We start from the raw sequence: 17,551 nt of genomic DNA, 5'->3' as shown, positions 1-17,551 counted from the left end.
GGATGGAGACCCGATCATTATTATTTTCCCTTATAACATGGTTATAAGGGAAAATAATAGCATTCTGAATACAGAATGCATAGTAAAACAGCGCTGGAGGGGTTAAAAAAAAATATATATATCATTTAACTCACCTTGATCCACTTGATCGCGTAGCCCGGTATCACTTCTGTCCCCTTTACTGAATAGGACCTGTGGTGAGCATTAATTATAGGTCAAGGACCTTTGATGACGTCACTCCGGTCATCACATGGTACGTCACATGATCTTTTACCATGGTGAATCACCATGGTAAAAGATCATGTGACGTACCATGTGATGACCGGAATGACGTTACCACAGGTCCTGTTGCTGCACAGAGATCAGATGAAGCCAGAAGGAGATGCCAGGCCGCGAACAAGTAGACTAAGGTGAGTTTAAAAAAAATTAAGTTTTTTTTAACCCCTCCAGCGATGTTTTACTATGCATTCTGTATTCAGAATGCTATTATTTTCCCTTATAACCATGTTATAAGGGAAAATAATACTATTTACAGAACACCGATCCCAAGCCCGAACTTCTGTGAAGAAGTTCGGGTTTCGGTACCAAACACGCGCGATTTTTCTCACGCGAGTGCAAAACGCATTACAATGTTTTGCACTCGCGCTGAAAAATCGCGGGTGTTCCCGCAACGCACCCACACATTTTCCCGCAACGCCCGTTTGAAAGGGGCCTTACAGTCAACTAGCAGAAGTATCCGGCTTTGCACGGGTATATTTCATCTATTTCATTTAATGTTTGTGTGTGTCGTTAAAAGATATCAACACTATCCACTAGAACAGTGACATCTACAGTACCCCGCTCCTTTAACAGTGACCTCCACAGCGGCCGCCCCTTTATTAGTGAACTCCACAGTACCCCGTCTCGTTAACAGTGATTACCACAATAACGCAATCCCTTAACAGTGGCCTCCACAGAGCTCCGTTCCCTTAAAATGTGACCTCCACAACACCCCGACCCATTAAGTGAACTCTTCAGCATCCCGCCCCTTAACACTGACCTCCATAGCGGACCGTCCCCTTTAACTGTGACCTCCACCGTTCCCTGCCCCCTTAATAGTGACCTCCACAGCGGCGCCCCTTTATTAGTGACCACAGTATTCCATCTCCTTAACAGTGATTTCCACCACACCCCGTCCCCTTAACAGTGGCCTCCACAGCAATATGCCCCTTAACACTGACCTCCATAGTGGACTGTCCCCTTAACTGTGACCTCCACAGCAGCCTGCCCCTACGATGTACAGAGGTCCCGTTTTAGGCCGGACAGTCCGGCTTTCAGACTCCCTGTCCTCTGTCCGGTGCAGGGCTTGGATGGACAGCAGCACTGTGCTGTCTGACCATGAGCTGCAGGGAGAAAGTCACCCTCCTTCCCACCCCTGCAGTTGATTTTTACCTTAATTTTTTCAATCCCCGTTAGCTGTGGAGTGAGAGGGGTGTGGCCTAACCAGCTCAGGGCATGGCTTAGCGGGACCTGGGGATGGCCACCCTACCTGACCCCTTAACTGTGACCTCCACAGCACTCTGCTCCCTTAACAGTGTCATCCACAGCGCCCCCTGCCCCTTTAAAGCTGACCTACAGCATTGAAGTAAAATGGCTGAGTTGTTATGGAAACCTGGTGTAAAACTGTGTGTATGTAGAGACTAAGGGCCTCTGAGCTTCTATTGGCTCATAAGGGTCGCGTGACCTGGCTTCTATTGGCTAATGCATTTTTGGGGAATATCTCAGGAACGGTATGTGCTAGAAAGCTGAGACCCTATCTAAAACCTTCCTGGACACCTGATGTACCTGTGTGCCAAATTTCGTGATTGTAAATGCGATGGTGTGGATTCCTTTAGCCGACATACATACAGTTGCAAGAAAAAGTATGTGAACCCTTTGGAATGATATGGATTTCTGCACAAATTGGTCATAAAATGTAATCTGATCTTCATCTAAGTCACAACAATAGACAATCACAGTCTGTTTAAACTAATAACACACAAATAATTAAATGTTACCATGTTTTTATTGAACACACCATGTAAAAATTCACAGTGCAGGTGGAAAAAGTATGTGAACACTTGGATTTATTAACTGGTTAAACCAATTTTGGCAGCAATAACTTCAACCAAACGTTTCCTGTAGTTGCAGATCAGACGTGCACAACGGTCAGGAGTAATTCTTGACCATTCCTCTTTACAGAACTGTTTCAGTTCAGCAATATTCTTGGGATGTCTGGTGTGAATCGCTTTCTTGAGGTCATGCCACAGCATTTCAATTGGGTTGAGGTCAGGACCTTGACTGGGCCACCCCAGAAGGCATATTTTCTTCTGTTTAAGCCATTCTGTTGTTGATTTACTTCTATGCTTTGGGTCATTGTCCTGTTGCAACACCCATCTTCTGTTGAGCTTCAGCTGGTGGACAGATGGCCTTAAGTTCTCCTGCAAAATGTCTTGATAAACTTGGGAATTCATTTTTCCTTCGATGATAGCAATCTGTCCAGGCCCTGACGCAGCAAAGCAGCCCCAAACCATGATGCCCCCACCACCATACTTGATGAGGTTTTGATGTTGGTGTGCTGTGCCTCTTTTTCTCCACACATACTGTTGTGTGTTTCTTCCAAACAACTCAACTTTGGTTTCATCTGTCCACAGAATATTTTACCAGTACTGCTGTGGAACATCCAGGTGCTCTTGTGCAAACTGTAAACGTGCTGAAATTTTTTTTTGGACAGCAGTGGCTTCCTCTGTGGTATCCTCCCATGAAATCCATTCTTGTTTAGGGTTTTACGTATCGTAGATTCGCTAACAGGGATGTTAGCATATGCCAGAGACTTTTGTAAGTCTTTAGCTGACACTCTAGGATTCTTCTTCATCTCATTGAGCAGTCTGCGCTGTGCTCCTGCAGTCATCTTTACAGTATGGCCACTCCACTCCACAGGGGTGACGCGATGACATAGACGCAGCACGTCACGCTCTCCTCTCTCCCCATGGCTCGGCTATCCCGCTATCCCGCTCCTCCTGGCGTCTCCGTGGCCGTTTCTGCCTCCATGATTCTGGGGTGTATGTTGTCCCCGTAGCCCCTGACTCCGCTCGCTCCCAGCGGTGTTTGTGCCCTAAGCTCCCCCCTATCCTCCTGCCTCCTACTGCCTCTCACACCGCACCTGGGACGCACCTCGCTGGGATCGCCTGGATAGAGGGTAGCTGGATTCTTCTCCTCTCCCCTTTGGTTCGTTCTTGGCGTTCCGGCTCCGGCTGCTTCCTGGCTGGTGGGGTAAAGCGCGATCAGCTGGTTCCTGCTGCACTCAGGATCCTGTATTTTCTGATTGCTGGTGCGCCTCCTGACTCTCCGGTCTCCTGCCGATGTTTATCGCTCCCCTGCTCTGCATCCCCCAAGTGATTCCTGATTCCTTCTCCTGATTCCTGGGATCGAGGGGCCATCGTTTTGGATGTCCAGGTGGGATCTTCGTGGACACTTGGATGCTCAAGCTGGTGAGATTTTTCCTGTTTGTTTCTTTTGGCTCCCCCATCTCCTTCTTCCTCTCCATACTAACTAACTAACCTGCTATTAACAAAACTAACCGAAAAAAAAAGGGTTAGTAGTCTATTAGAGCATACCTAATGGAAACTTTACCAGAGCGTACTCACCCCATATTGTGCATGGTTTGTTTGCAAGAGAGAACAAGGAGGGAATACAAAATATATCACAAATACAAATAAAAAGGAAAGAAAAAAAAAAGGGGGAGAGGAATATAAAGTAAAGGCGAGAAAAAAGAAAGAAAAAAAAAGGGGGGGAGAGGGAAAAAAAAAAGGAAGGAAAGAAGGGGGGAGGAAAAAAGAAAAAAAAAAAAGGTAAAATAGAAGAAATAAGGAGCGGTTTGAAAAAGGAGGGGGAAGAGAAGGAGAAAGAAGAAAGGGGGGGAAAAGGAAAAAAAAAATGGCCCCAAAAAATAGTAGGCGCTCGGTGGATCTCTCCGGCCAGAAACAGAATACTAAAACCTTTGAAGCGACAAAAATAGATAAATTCCTGAGGTCTCCAAGGGTGAATACAACGGGGGGACAAAAGGACATTGGTTCCCAAAAAAATGATAATTCTGGGGTGACGGAAATAGAACCACAAAAAGCCTCTGGACACTTCCAGGAGGAAGAGGGAATGGAGGGAGAAGATATGCCCATGGTCAACTCCTCTCCGCTAAAAGAAATATTGTTGGAGGTAAAACAAAACGGGGACTTAATACAGGGCATTACAACTCAGCTCGGGTCCATCCAAGTTGATGTGGGATTGATTAGAGACGATATGTCAAAAATTCGAGACAGAGTCAAGAATGTGGAGAGCGCCATGGCTCTTATACAGAATGAATCCCAAAAAACAAACTCTGAAATCTCCACTCTGAAGACAGAATTTAATCTTCTGAAGAGAAAGGTGGTGGATCTTGAAGATAGATCGCGAAGATACAACGTGAGAATCCTGGGGGTCCCAGAGGGTGCCGAAGATAAGAATTCAATTCAATTTATATAGACGTTAATCCTTTTTTCCCTTTCACTAGTGATTGACAGGGGTGATCAAGGGGTTAATTGTGGTGATGGGGGGGTGATCTGGGGCTAAATATGTAGTGTTTGGTGTTCTCACTGTGATCTGTGCTCTCTGCTGGGACCAACCGACGAAAAGGACCCAGCAGAGAGCACAGAAGCCATTTAACACATTATATTTATAAATATAATGTGTTATATGGCTTTTGGTTCGTTTATTTAAAGGTCACCAACCTGCCAGCTCTGATCATTGGCTGGCAGGCTGGTGACCAACTCCTTCTGCAACTTTTGCCGACCCACACTGCGCATGTGCGGGCCGAATATGCGCGTAATCTCGCGTCTCGCGAGATGACGCGCCGATGCGTCATGGAGGAATAACCCGGCCGCCCGCAGGACGCATCCCCGCGTTAGGTGGTCAGGAGGTGGTTAAAACAGGGTCGACCAAGAAAGGTGATATAGCATTCACATGGACACCAGTCCCACCAACCAATGTTTCATGTTGGGGTGCCATGGTTAAGTGAGACCGGCATCAGTGTGCCATACCCCACCGTTGCTGATGAGGACCCTCTGGTAGTTTTCACTAAGAACATTGCTCTCAGAGCCAGCAGCCATTAGATCCCCCTCAAACCAACGGTGGCGGCTTTCACATGGGAAATAGGGACCAGAGTGCTGATCTATAGAATTTCCCTTGCAACGACCTGACCCGATCACGCTCTCATAACCGTAATCAGGTCAGACCTTACACAGGGAGGCATATACAAAATAAATCTACATACCATTCCTAAGCTAAAAAGAAAGTCCACAATAGTCATCCTATGCTTAATAAAACTTTCCACGACAGTTCCCTACTCTCTGTAATATGTCCCCTGTGTTCTTTGAATCTCTTGCTGAATCTTCGGTTTCCTCAGCTTGCCCTCGTCGATTGTGGTGCTCCTTGGGTGTTATTGCCTCCATGATGATGCTCCATCCTTTGGTTCAATTCTTCGGGGAGTTGACTCTGAGGGAGGTCCTGATGTGGGGAGGTGTGGCCTGGTGATGAACGTTTAGTTGGACATCCTTTCCATCAAAGACATAGGTTGATCCGTGGTATATCTGGGAGCTGCGATTAGGATGTCATTATCTGCACGTGACTGGGCGATCCGATCGATCAAACAGCAGGAGCATCTCACCAGGATATATATGATAAAGAGAAAAACAACAACATGAGGATATACACTCCTATTTCCTTCAACCAGTTACCTATGGAAAACAGGGAATCTCCAAAAAACCACTAAAAGCTGCGAAAGGATTCTATCCCTCATTAGTAATAACCCTAGCTCTGCCCTGAATTACAGTGACCTTATCCATATGGGCCTGGACATTATCACTGGTATCTGCGATTGAAGTACAGCAGTCCTCTCCTATAAACTCACAGAAACCCCCCCTAAGAAGCTAAAAGATAATCCAGCGCCATCTATCCCTCTAAGACGAGGGTTGGGTTGATGCAACTGTTGGCAAAGGAAACAAGAGCGAAATATCATCATAATCAATGTTTAATTTCTCAATCAGTTTTGCCACATATTCCTCTTGTATCTGCTGCAAGTCTCTAGGCATCAGAATTAATGGACTCATTCTCCATGGGGTTGGGAAGGGTCTCCCCATCCAACCGTTAGTGTCATTGGTCAACCCTTGAATCTTTGCTGCCCTTGCATATACAGTATTGTTCTACTGGGCTGTGCAGACTGTACAATAGGCTTATTCGCATGTTCAGACAAAACCTGTTCCTCAGGTTCTGTAAAGCCAGGAACCTGTGGTAGAGTCAAGTGTGTGCATATCTCATCATCTGATTCTGTTGTTAATTTAGTGACTACAGGGTACAATGGCACATATGGGGGTGGGACAGGAGTTGGAGTCACGATGGGGGTTTTACTTTGCTGTCTTGTATTTGAACTGCACAAGTCAGTTCAAAAAGTTTTGCACAGATAGCCATGCTTGGCCGCAAGTTTTCATATATATTTTATTCCAGTGAGGGTCTCCTTTGTACCATGGAAAAGTGTCTATGTCATTCAGACATAGGCCCTTGATCATGGGCATATGGAAGTCTGAAAAAGACCATTCTTTTGGGAACGGGTCAGTACATTTCATTCCTTCTGTCCATTTACACATATTATCAACCCAAGGATCAGTATAAAATGAACCTAAACACCTCTGGACAAACATTTTTGGACTTTCTCCCAATTTTGTTTTTTAGGAGACAGTTTTACCATAGAGTGATTTGCAGCAGATTTAGGGTACATAATTTTCAGTTCTAAATTTAAAATTCAGTTTCTTTTTGGGATTCTTCTTACCATAAGAATTGCCCATCTTAATTAGCTAAAATATACAGTGAGATCAGCTGAATTTAAAGGTTTATAAAAGGATGATTATGTTTGTGTTTAGTGCAAAAATACTTACTGACAAACCTTATGCTTATCAGATTCCTCGGGGAGACGCTTATCAGAAGCGCTTACCGGGTTCAAATAATCCACTCTTACAGTATAGGGCAGTAATAATATATATAAAAAATATAGAATCACTTACCCGATACTGTTTTTTCATGGATCCCACCTTCTGACACCAAACTGTTAGCGGTTTTTCTCAGGCAGGTTTATGATGGTTATATGATGAGGCATCAGACCTCCAACCCATGAATATTTCCCTGTGCAACGAATATCCCATTTGCTCTGATCAGGAGATGAATATCATCCCAGACTTAACATAGGTTGCTAAATATCTGAAATCTTTATTTCCCAGCACATACTTATAGGGCTTTTTTGGGGTGGGCGCATATTGTCTCTCAAGATCCAATTGGAACAATCCTGGTATTTCTTCGTAGGCCTTGGGAAACATGTTTGTCAAGATACAGTTGAAACTTTGTTAAACAATACTGGTATCTGCTATATACAATACATGAAAAGGGTTATTTTACATTGAACAGGTTTACTCTACATGCTAATACGTTGAATGACTTATCATAGTTTTCTGTCATTGTATGTGAGGTGAGATGTTAAATAGCCTTTTGTTAAGGGAGGGTGCTATTGTGTCCAGCAACTGGCAAAGTTGTGACATGTGCTAATTCGGGGTACTGCATTCCATAAGAGATGAGGCTTGTATAATCTATGTCTAATCTGTGATGTATCAAAAGTAGGATTATGAAAAATCCCTTTCAGGGAGGTCAGCAAAGAAAGTATAAATAAAGTTTTAAATAAAGTATATTATACACAGAGTCAATTATGCAGCATAAAAATTTGTAAAACAAATAACCAATTTACTATAACATAATTATCCTAATTATCCTCTAAAAAAAATAATATTGCATATATCACAGAAATTAGGCAAACAACTCTAGAATACATCTAGATGCAAAGATAACCGCACTATTAATCAATGGAAAGATGAACAAAAACACAATTGTGATGCATGGAGTTTAAAGGGAGTCTGTCACCAACTTCAGTCATGTCAAACTGCTCATACCCATTGTGGGTCAACGCACACAGATAATACATGGTACCTTATTTCACCCTCTTCTGTGGCTGCAGTGTTCCAAAACTTGGGTTTAAACCATATGAAAATGGGCTTTGCAACTGCCCAGGGAGGGTGTTTGCATATAAAAATGTTTATAACTTAGCTCATCTTTAATTAGCACCACTAACACAGCTATACATGAGGTCCCCAGCCTCCTCCAGAATTTTTTCCTCAGGGCAGCCCAAACGGTGATGACTCTCATACAAATTGTCAACAGGGAAATTCTCTTGACTATCTGCTGTAGGGAGTGGTGGGGTTTTCTTGACACTTCTTTAGAAAAAGGATGGCAACCTTCTAGAAATGTGCAGTGAAGACTGAGAGGGCTCCACTGAAAGCCTTCTCTGGGGCTATAAGGAGCAGGAGGAACGCTGTGACCTCTGGCTCCATGGAATGGTGTCTGACTCCAAAGTCACCTCCACTTCATCCTGCTGCGACTGAGAGGAGGACTGAGCCATCCACAATCTCATCTTCTTTCTCCTCAATAATGATGTTGCACCTTTCTGGAGCCAGGGACAACTGCATCCTACTATTACTACTACTACTACTACTACCAACTACCTGGTGCTGCTACTACCCACATTCTGGCTCTGGGTCATCCGTTGGGAACCCTGACATTTTGGGGCCTCACATATAATCTTGTGCGCTACCCTTTATATTGGTGTACTGATCATATATACACTCACCTAATGAATTATTAGGAACACCATACTAATACGGTGTTGGACCCCCTTTTGCCTTCATAACTGCCTTAATTCTACGTGGCATTGATTCAACAATGTTTAGAAATGTTGGCCCATATTGATAGGATAGCATCTTGCAGTTGATGGAGATTTGAGGGATGCACATCCAGGGCACGAAGCTCCCGTTCCACCACATCCCAAAGATGCTCTATTGGGTTGAGATCTGGTGACTGTGGGGGCCATTTTAGTACAGTGAACTCATTGTCATGTTCAAGAAAACAATTTGAAATGATTCGAGCTTTGTGACATGGTGCATTATCCTGCTGGAAGTAGCCATCAGAGGATGGATACATGTTCTCAACAGAAATCGAGACCCATCAGACCAGGCAACATTTTTCCAGTCTTCAACAGTCCAATTTTGGTGAGCTTGTGCAAATTGTAGCCTCTTTTTCCTATTTGTAGTGGAGATGAGTGGTAGCCGGTGGGGTCTTCTGCTGTTGTAGCCCATCCGCCTCAAGTTTGTGCTTGTTGTGGCTTCACAAATGCTTTGCTGCATACCTCGGTTGTAATGAGTGGTTATTTCAGTCAACGTTGGTCTTCTATCAGCTTGAATCAGTCGGCCCATTCTCCTCTGACCTCTAGCATCCACAAGGCATTTTTGCCCACAGGACTGCCACATACTGGATGTTTTTCCCTTTTCACACCATTCTTTGTAAACCCTAGAAATGGTTGTGCGTGAAAATCCCAGTAACTGAGCAGATTGTGAAATACTCAGAGCGGCCCGTCTGGCACCAACAACCATGCCACGCTCAAAATTGCTTAAATCACCTTTCTTTCCCATTCTGACATTCAGTTTGGAGTTCAGGAGATTGTCTTGACCAGGACCACACCCCTAAATGCATTGAAGCAACTGCCATGTGATTGGTTGACTAGATAATTGCATTAATGAGAAATAGAACAGTTGTTTCTAATAATTCTTTAGGTGAGTGTATGCGGAATGGAAACGTATGGAGACAAAACTAAATGGAAAAGGATTTAGGCCTAAATTCGTTATCACCCACAGATACATTTGTACACTGCCCTGTGTATTGGTGTAGTAATCACGTATATGCTGATTTTATTAAGTTCAACAACCCCAAAAAATCTGATTGGAAATGTGGAGATAGAAATAAACGGAAAAGGATTTAGGCCTAAATTCGTTATCACTATAATTCTGTGTGCTACCCTTTGCATTGGTGTAGTGATGACCTATATGCTGTTTTCATTAAATTGCTTAAAGGGAGTCTGTCATCAAAGTTTCACCTTTTTAACCCTTCCCATAGCCTTCTAGCAGCCTTACAGTTAATAAAAACGTTACCTTTATGAGCAATCCTGGACTTATAAAACCGGCAAAAAACAACTTAGTAGCATATGAAAATGAGAGCTCGCAAGTGCCCAGGGGCGGCGTTACCCTCGTAGGTGCCCAGCTAGCTCAGCCTTATCGTCGCTTCCCCCCCGCCCATTCTTTCCCTCTGCCCAATTCCCCTGAAGAAGCCAGTTATCTGGTGAAACATGTCGGGGGGCAGACTTAGATTTTAAATTCACTCCACTGTTAGTTAGCTAGTCCGGCTGGCCTACTTATCAAAGTTAGAGTAGTTTAGCAGTAGATACGGTATCTAAACCGTGATTGTTCCAACCACAGTGTCCACCATCAAAGGGATAGATACAGATTTGCTAGCACATGTGCTGTTTTCTTAGTGGGATGAGTGTTTGAAGCTCCCACAACCCTGTATAGTTGATGGTGTCACTGCAAGCGGCATGAAGGCAGTGACAGGGGTGAGAGATAGTGCATATGCTCTCCCTCTTGATCCATTGATCAATTTTTTGACTGTACAGTGGAGTGGTTACTGTATTTTTAACCTTTTTCTTTTCTTTGGTTCATTAAGTAAAATTAAAATAAACGTATTAAGTACACTTTTTTAACTCAAATAATAATAAAAGTGAAGTATTAAGTTTCACCTGGGGCAGGATAGATCCAACGCCTGCATAGGCATCTGTAAATAAATGATTTGATAAACCATACCTAGGGAATGTCCCAAATATAAATAGCATTACAGACATTACCATGGTTTGCTGTCTCCAGTGAAGCTCACAACTCAAGTTCCATATCACTATGTCTTTGGAGTATGATACTGTTGCTAATGCCCTTACACATACGACTGTCTGCAGATATAGCAAATGGACTTCAACCTGCTGAATTTATCATTTACATTGTTATCTGTAGATATTGGTGTTTTTACACTGTTTGCTATAACGTAAGTAGCTATCTACCCTATTTACTTATCTGAGTAATTTGTGATCTTGTGGATTGCAATATAGATCCATTCAGATCTTGGTATATGGGTATTGATAAGTTCTTAGTGGATCGTTATTAGTATCTTCTGTTGCATTGACTATGTGAATTGTCTCCTGCTCTATTCATTAATGCATCTGGCTTTACATACATAGACGTGCTTTGGTATAGCGACATACTGTACTTCCTAACAGACAGCTATTAGCACTTTAAACTTAGATTTATACCTACTTGCAATCAGGGAATGCATACAGTTGCAAGAAAAAATATGTGAACCCTTTGGAATGATATGGATTTCTGCACAAATTGGTCATAAAATGTGATCTGATCTTCATCTAAGTCACAACAATAGACAATCACAGTCTGCTTAAACTAATAACACACAAATAATTAAATGTTACCATGTTTTTATTGAACACACCATGTAAACATTCACAGTGCAGGTGGAAAAAGTATGTGAACCCCTAGACTAATGACATCTCCAAGAGCTAATTGGAGTGAGGTGTCAGCCAACTGGAGTCCAATCAATGAGATGAGACTGGAGGTGTTGGTTACAGCTGCCCTGCCCTATAAAAAACACACACCAGTTCTGGGTTTGCTTTTCACAAGAAGCATTGCCTGATGTGAATGATGCCTCGCATAAAAGAGCTCTCAGAAGACCTACGATTAAGAATTGTTGACTTGCATAAAGCGGCAAAGGGTTGTAAAAGTATCTCCAAAAGCCTTGCTGTTCATCAGTCCATGGTAAGACAGCTGTCTATAAATGGATAAAGTTCAGCACTGCTGCTACTCTCCCTAGGAGTGGCCGTCCTGTAAAGATGACTGCAAGACCACAGCGCAGACTGCTCAATGAGGTGAAGAAGAATTATAGAGTGTACGCTAAAGACTTACAAAAGTCTCTGGCATATGCTAACATACCTGTTAGCGAATCTACGATACGTAAAACACTAAACAAGAATGGATTTCATGGGAGGATACCACAGAGGATGCCACTGCTGTCCAAAAAACATTGCTGCACCTGGATGTTCCACAGCAGTACTGGCAAAATATTCTGTGGACAGATGAAACCAAAGTTGAGTTGTTTGGAAGAAACACACAACACTATGTGTGGAGAAAAAGAGGCACACCACACCAACATCAAAACCTCATCCCAACTGTGAAGTGTGGTGGTGGGGGCATCATGGTTTGGGGCTGCTTTGCTGCGTCAGGGCCTGGACGGATTGCTATCATCGAAGGAAAAATGAATTCCCAAGTTTATCAAGACATTTTGCAGGAGAACTTGAGACCATCTGTCCACCAGCTGAAGCTCAACAGAATATGGGTGTTGCAACAGGACAACGACCCAAAGCATAGATGTAAATCAACAACAGAATGGCTTAAACAGAAGAAAATATGGCTTCTGGAGTGGCCCAGTCAGAGTCTTGACCTCAACCCGATTGAGATGCTGTGGCATGACCTCATGAAAGCGATTCACACCAGACATCCCAAGAATATTGCTGAACTGAAACAGTTCTGTAAAGAGGAATGATCAAGAATTACTCCTGACCGCTGTGCACGTCTGATCTGCTACTACAGGAAACATTTGGTTGACGTTATTGCTGCCAAAGGAGGTTCAACCAGTTCACATACTTTTTCCACCTGCACTGTGAATATTTACATGGTAACATTTAATTCTTTGTGTGTTATTTAGTTTAAGCAGACTGTGATTGTCTATTGTTGTGACTTAGATAAAGATCAGATCCCATTTTATGACAAATTTGTGCAGAAATCCATATCATTCCAAAGGGTTCACATACTTTTTCTTGCAACTGTATACTTTAAAATAATTACAGATAAAGAGATTCTTATACGTGTAAAAATGCTAAAAGGTAAGCAAGTCACCAAATCCAACAGTCTTGGCAACACAGATAAAAGAAGGGACTCAGATAGGTTTAGCCCTCTGGCAACAATACAGTTATGCTGGGTTCACATCACTGTTTCATTGTCTGTTTTTCTGATCCGTCAGAAGAACAGAAAAAAAAACAAAAGGATCCTGTATTTTAAGTATACGTTTCATCTGTTTTAGCCATTTCCTTCTGAGATCCATTTTTTTAGATGGAAAAAAACTCCTGGTCACATTTTAATTTTTAAAAAGCAGAGTTAATGGACAAGAAAATACTCCCCATTCTGTCTGAAACTATAAATCAAGCTATCTGGAGCACTGTTAGGCTCCATTTACACGTCCGCAAATGTGTCCGCATCCGTTCCGCAATTTTGCGGAACGGGTGCGGACCCATTCATTTTCTATGGGGACGGAATGGATGCGGACAGCACACAGTGTGCTGTCAGCATCCGCATTTGCGGAGCGCGGCCCTGATCTTCAGGTCCGCAGCTCCGCAAAAGATAGAACATGTCCTATTCTTGTCCGCAGCTTGCGGACAAGAATAGGCATTTCTATAGGGGTGCCGGGCGGGTGTGTTGCGGATCCGCAATTTGCGGGTCCGCAACACACCACGGACGTGTGAATGGAGCCTTAAGGGTCTGGGCTGACGTGTAATGTGGCAAAAAGGCTATAGCAATGTCTTGAGGCACTTTGTGCAATTATAGTCAATGGTGTCGCAAAGTGACATGTGACATTCTGCGACTGCCACGCAACAGTCTCAAAAATAACCGACTTGGATGATTTTTTTGGGGACAGTCGTATCGCAGTTGCAGCATGTCACATGTAATGTTGCAGGCAATACCATTAACTATCATTACACGAAGTGTTGTGCAACATTGCCGTCACATAAATGTCGCGAGACACATGTCATTGTGTAGCAGGACTACTGTACTTATGTATTCAGTTTTACTTCAGCTCTAACTCTAATCAGTGACACTACATATAGTCTCAAGGGGAAAATTTACTAAGAATTGTATTTCATACACCGGTCTTCGTATAAGGTCCAATACCATAAGATGCTGATTGTCATGGCACTGGCAAACATCAGTGACGAATGCCCTGTCAGCCATTCCTCCAGTTGTGCCCATGATTCTAGTTTAACCCCTTAAGGACGCAGGGCGTATCGGTACGCCCTATTTCCCGAGTCCTTAAGGACTCAGGGCGTACCGGTACGTCCTAACTTGAAATCGGCATTCCGGCGCCCCAGGGGTTAATCGGAACGGGATTTCGGCTTAAATCATTCAGCCGGCATCCTGTAACAATGCAGGGGGGGGGTCATTTGACCCCCCCGCATCGACGATCGCAGAAAACCGCAGGTCAATTCAGACCTGCGGTTTTCTGCGTTTCCGGTCCATTCGGGTGTCCTGTGACCCGATGAACCGGAAAAAGACTGCGATCGGTGGCGTAATTTTACACCACCTATCGCAGTCCGAGGATTTGGAGAGGCGGTGCTGGCCCTGGTGCTGAACGCCGCTGTCCAGGGTGCTGATTGGAGCAGGGGAGAGAGGCGCGAGATTCAAACTTCCTGCGCTCCTCTCTCCCCTCCTCTTCCTGTCCAGCACCCTGACCGTGCAGCACCGTCCAGAACGAGCTCCTGTGTCCCCACAATCGGCATCCATCACCCTCCTGCACCCATCGCCACCCAGGTAGGTTAGGGTCAGTGAGGGAGAGGCACCGTTAGGCAGGGAAAGAAGGGAAAAGTTAGTTAGAAAAAAAAAAAACTTTTATTTCCAAACTTTCTTTGATCCATCCATCAGACCCCAGATCCCCCCCTGCCACTTGCCCCCCCCCACCAGACCCCCCCACCCCCCCTTCCCCACCACCAGCCCCCCCCCCCTCCCCTGACCACCAGCCCCCTTACCACCACTTTTTTTTTTTCTGCGTGCGCTGACTGGCCGGCACTTTTTAGCGTCCGTCCAGTGTTAGCGCATTGCCCGCCCCACCACCCCACCGACCGCTGATCAGCGTTGTACCGCTGATCAGCAAGTTTGAACTTTTTTTTTCCTAACACTTGCCCTTTCTTTTTTTGCCTTTTTTAGTACGCGAACACCCGTTGCCCCCACACACACGCACATATAATAAAGGTTTCCACACACGCACACATACACGCACACACACCCATGGCCCGCCAGATGTTCTCGGCCGAGGAGGCATACGCCCAGATTGCCTCCGACTCTGAGAGCCCCAGTGAGGATGAGGATGACCCCACGTTCCTTTTATCATCCGCATCCTCCTCATCATCATCTGATGACGATGAGCCACCAAGGCGGCGGAGACGCCGCCAGGCGGAGCCAGGGGCCCCACATGCTAGGGATCCTGTGGCCCACCCTAGTACGAGCCGCCCTGGGGTTCGTACTGGTTTCCCGGCCCACCAAATAAGTCCACCGGAGCCCCCTGCCGATGAACTTAGCTGGTGTCCCCCAGTGGACTTTGAGCCTGAGATTCCGGATTTTGCTGGCAATCCTGGAATCCAGATTCCCACAGTGGGGTTTACTGAAATAGACTATTTTAGTTTTTTTTTCAGTAACCCACTGGTGAATCTGATGGTGGAGCAGACGAATCTGTACGCCCAACAGTTCGTCGCTCAAAACCCAGGCTCATTTTTGGCTAGACCCGGTGGCTGGACGCCGGTCAGTGCAGCCGAGATGAGGACATTTTGGGGCCTCGTGCTGCATATGGGTCTAGTCCAAAAACCCAGTGTCAGGCAATACTGGAGTGGGGACGTCCTATACCAGACCCCACTGTACAGTATGGTCATGACACGTCCCCGGTTTGAGGCCATCCGGAAATGTCTGCATTATTCCGATAATGCAGCATGTCCCCCCCGAAGTGATCCTGCCTATGACCGGCTGTACAAGATACGGCCGGTCATCGATCACTTTGGGGCCACATTTCAGCAGGCCTACGTACCTGGAAGGGAGGTCGCGGTTGATGAGTCTCTCGTTGCGTTCAAGGGGAGACTCAGTTTCCGCCAATATATTCCCACAAAGCGGGCGAGGTATGGCGTGAAGCTATACAAAATTTGTGAGAGTACCTCAGGGTACACTTACAAATTTCGTGTGTACGAGGGGTGAGATTCCCGGATTCAACCCCCAGAATGTCCCCCCACTCTGGGTGTTACCGGGAAACTCGTGTGGGACCTTATGTACCCACTGCTGGATAAGGGTTACCACTTGTACGTGGACAACTTTTATACCAGCATTCCCTTGTTCAGGTCCCTTGCCGCCAGATCCACGTTCGCTTGTGGGACCGTGCGGAAAAATCAACGCGGCCTCCCTGCCTACCCCCTCCAGGTACCTATCCCCAGGGGTGAGACCCGTGCACTTACCAGTGGAAACCTGTTTCTGGTCAGGTATAAGGACAAGAGGGATGTCCTTATGCTGTCCACAATCCACGGTAACGGCATCACCCCAGTCCCTGTGCGAGGTACCGCGGCAACGGTCCTCAAGCCCGATTGTATCGTCGCCTACAATCGGTATATGGGAGGAATTGATCTCTCGGATCAAGTCCTCAAGCCATATAACGCCATGCGCAAAACCCGGGCATGGTACAAAAAAGTTGCGGTCTACTTGGTGCAGGTTGCCATGTACAACTCTTTTGTACTATCCCGAAGCGCTGGCAGCACAGGGACATTCCTCCAATTCTATGAGGCAGTCCTCAAGGACCTGATCTTTTCGGACTGGGAAAGAGCAGGCCGGAGTACCTCGGGAATTGGAGGCGCCCGGATCGTCCCTGGCCAACACTTTCCAGGTGTGGTCCCCCATACTGGAAAGAAGGGACGAACCCAAAAAAAGTGCAGAGTGTGTCGCAGGAGGGGGATACGGAAGGACACCACCACTCAGTGCGACACTTGCCCCGATCATCCGGGCCTCTGCGTTATCGATTGCTTCAGGGAGTATCACACTTCCATGGAGTACTAAATTTTTATAATCCCCAACAGTCCACTAGAGAACATAAAAAACTATGGCTCTCAGACTTTGGAGAGACGGAAAAATTTTTTTTTTCCCAAAAAAATATTAGTTTTAGTGCAGGCATCCTCAAACTGCGGCCCTCCAGATGTTGTAAAACTATAACTCCCAGCATGCCCAGACAACCTACAGCCATCAGCAGGGCATGGTGGGAATTGTAGTTTTACAACATCTGGAGGGCCGCAGTTTTTAGGATGCCTGCTTAGTGTCTCCAAAGTCTGAGAACCATACATATTGGGCATCGTCGCGTGCGTAAAAGTCGTCGCTATAAAAATAACTTTTGCCCAAACGCCTCGGATGAACGGTGTTAAAAATATAAAATAAAAACGGTGCCAAAACACCCATTTTTGGGCAAAATTTCCATTTGAATCCTTTTTGCCGGTAATAAAGCAAGGGTTAACCGCCAAACAAAACTCAATATTTATGGCCCTGATTCTGTAGTTTGCAGAAACACCCCATATGTGGTCGTAAATGGCTATATAGCCGCACGGCAGGGCATAGAACGAAGGGAACTCCATATGGTTTCTAGAAGGCAGATTTTGATGGACAGTTTTTTTTTT

Source organism: Bufo bufo, chromosome 3 (assembly GCF_905171765.1).
Source record: "Bufo bufo chromosome 3, aBufBuf1.1, whole genome shotgun sequence".
NCBI lineage: Eukaryota > Metazoa > Chordata > Amphibia > Anura > Bufonidae > Bufo > Bufo bufo.
Note: the sequence above shows the minus strand (reverse complement) of the source record.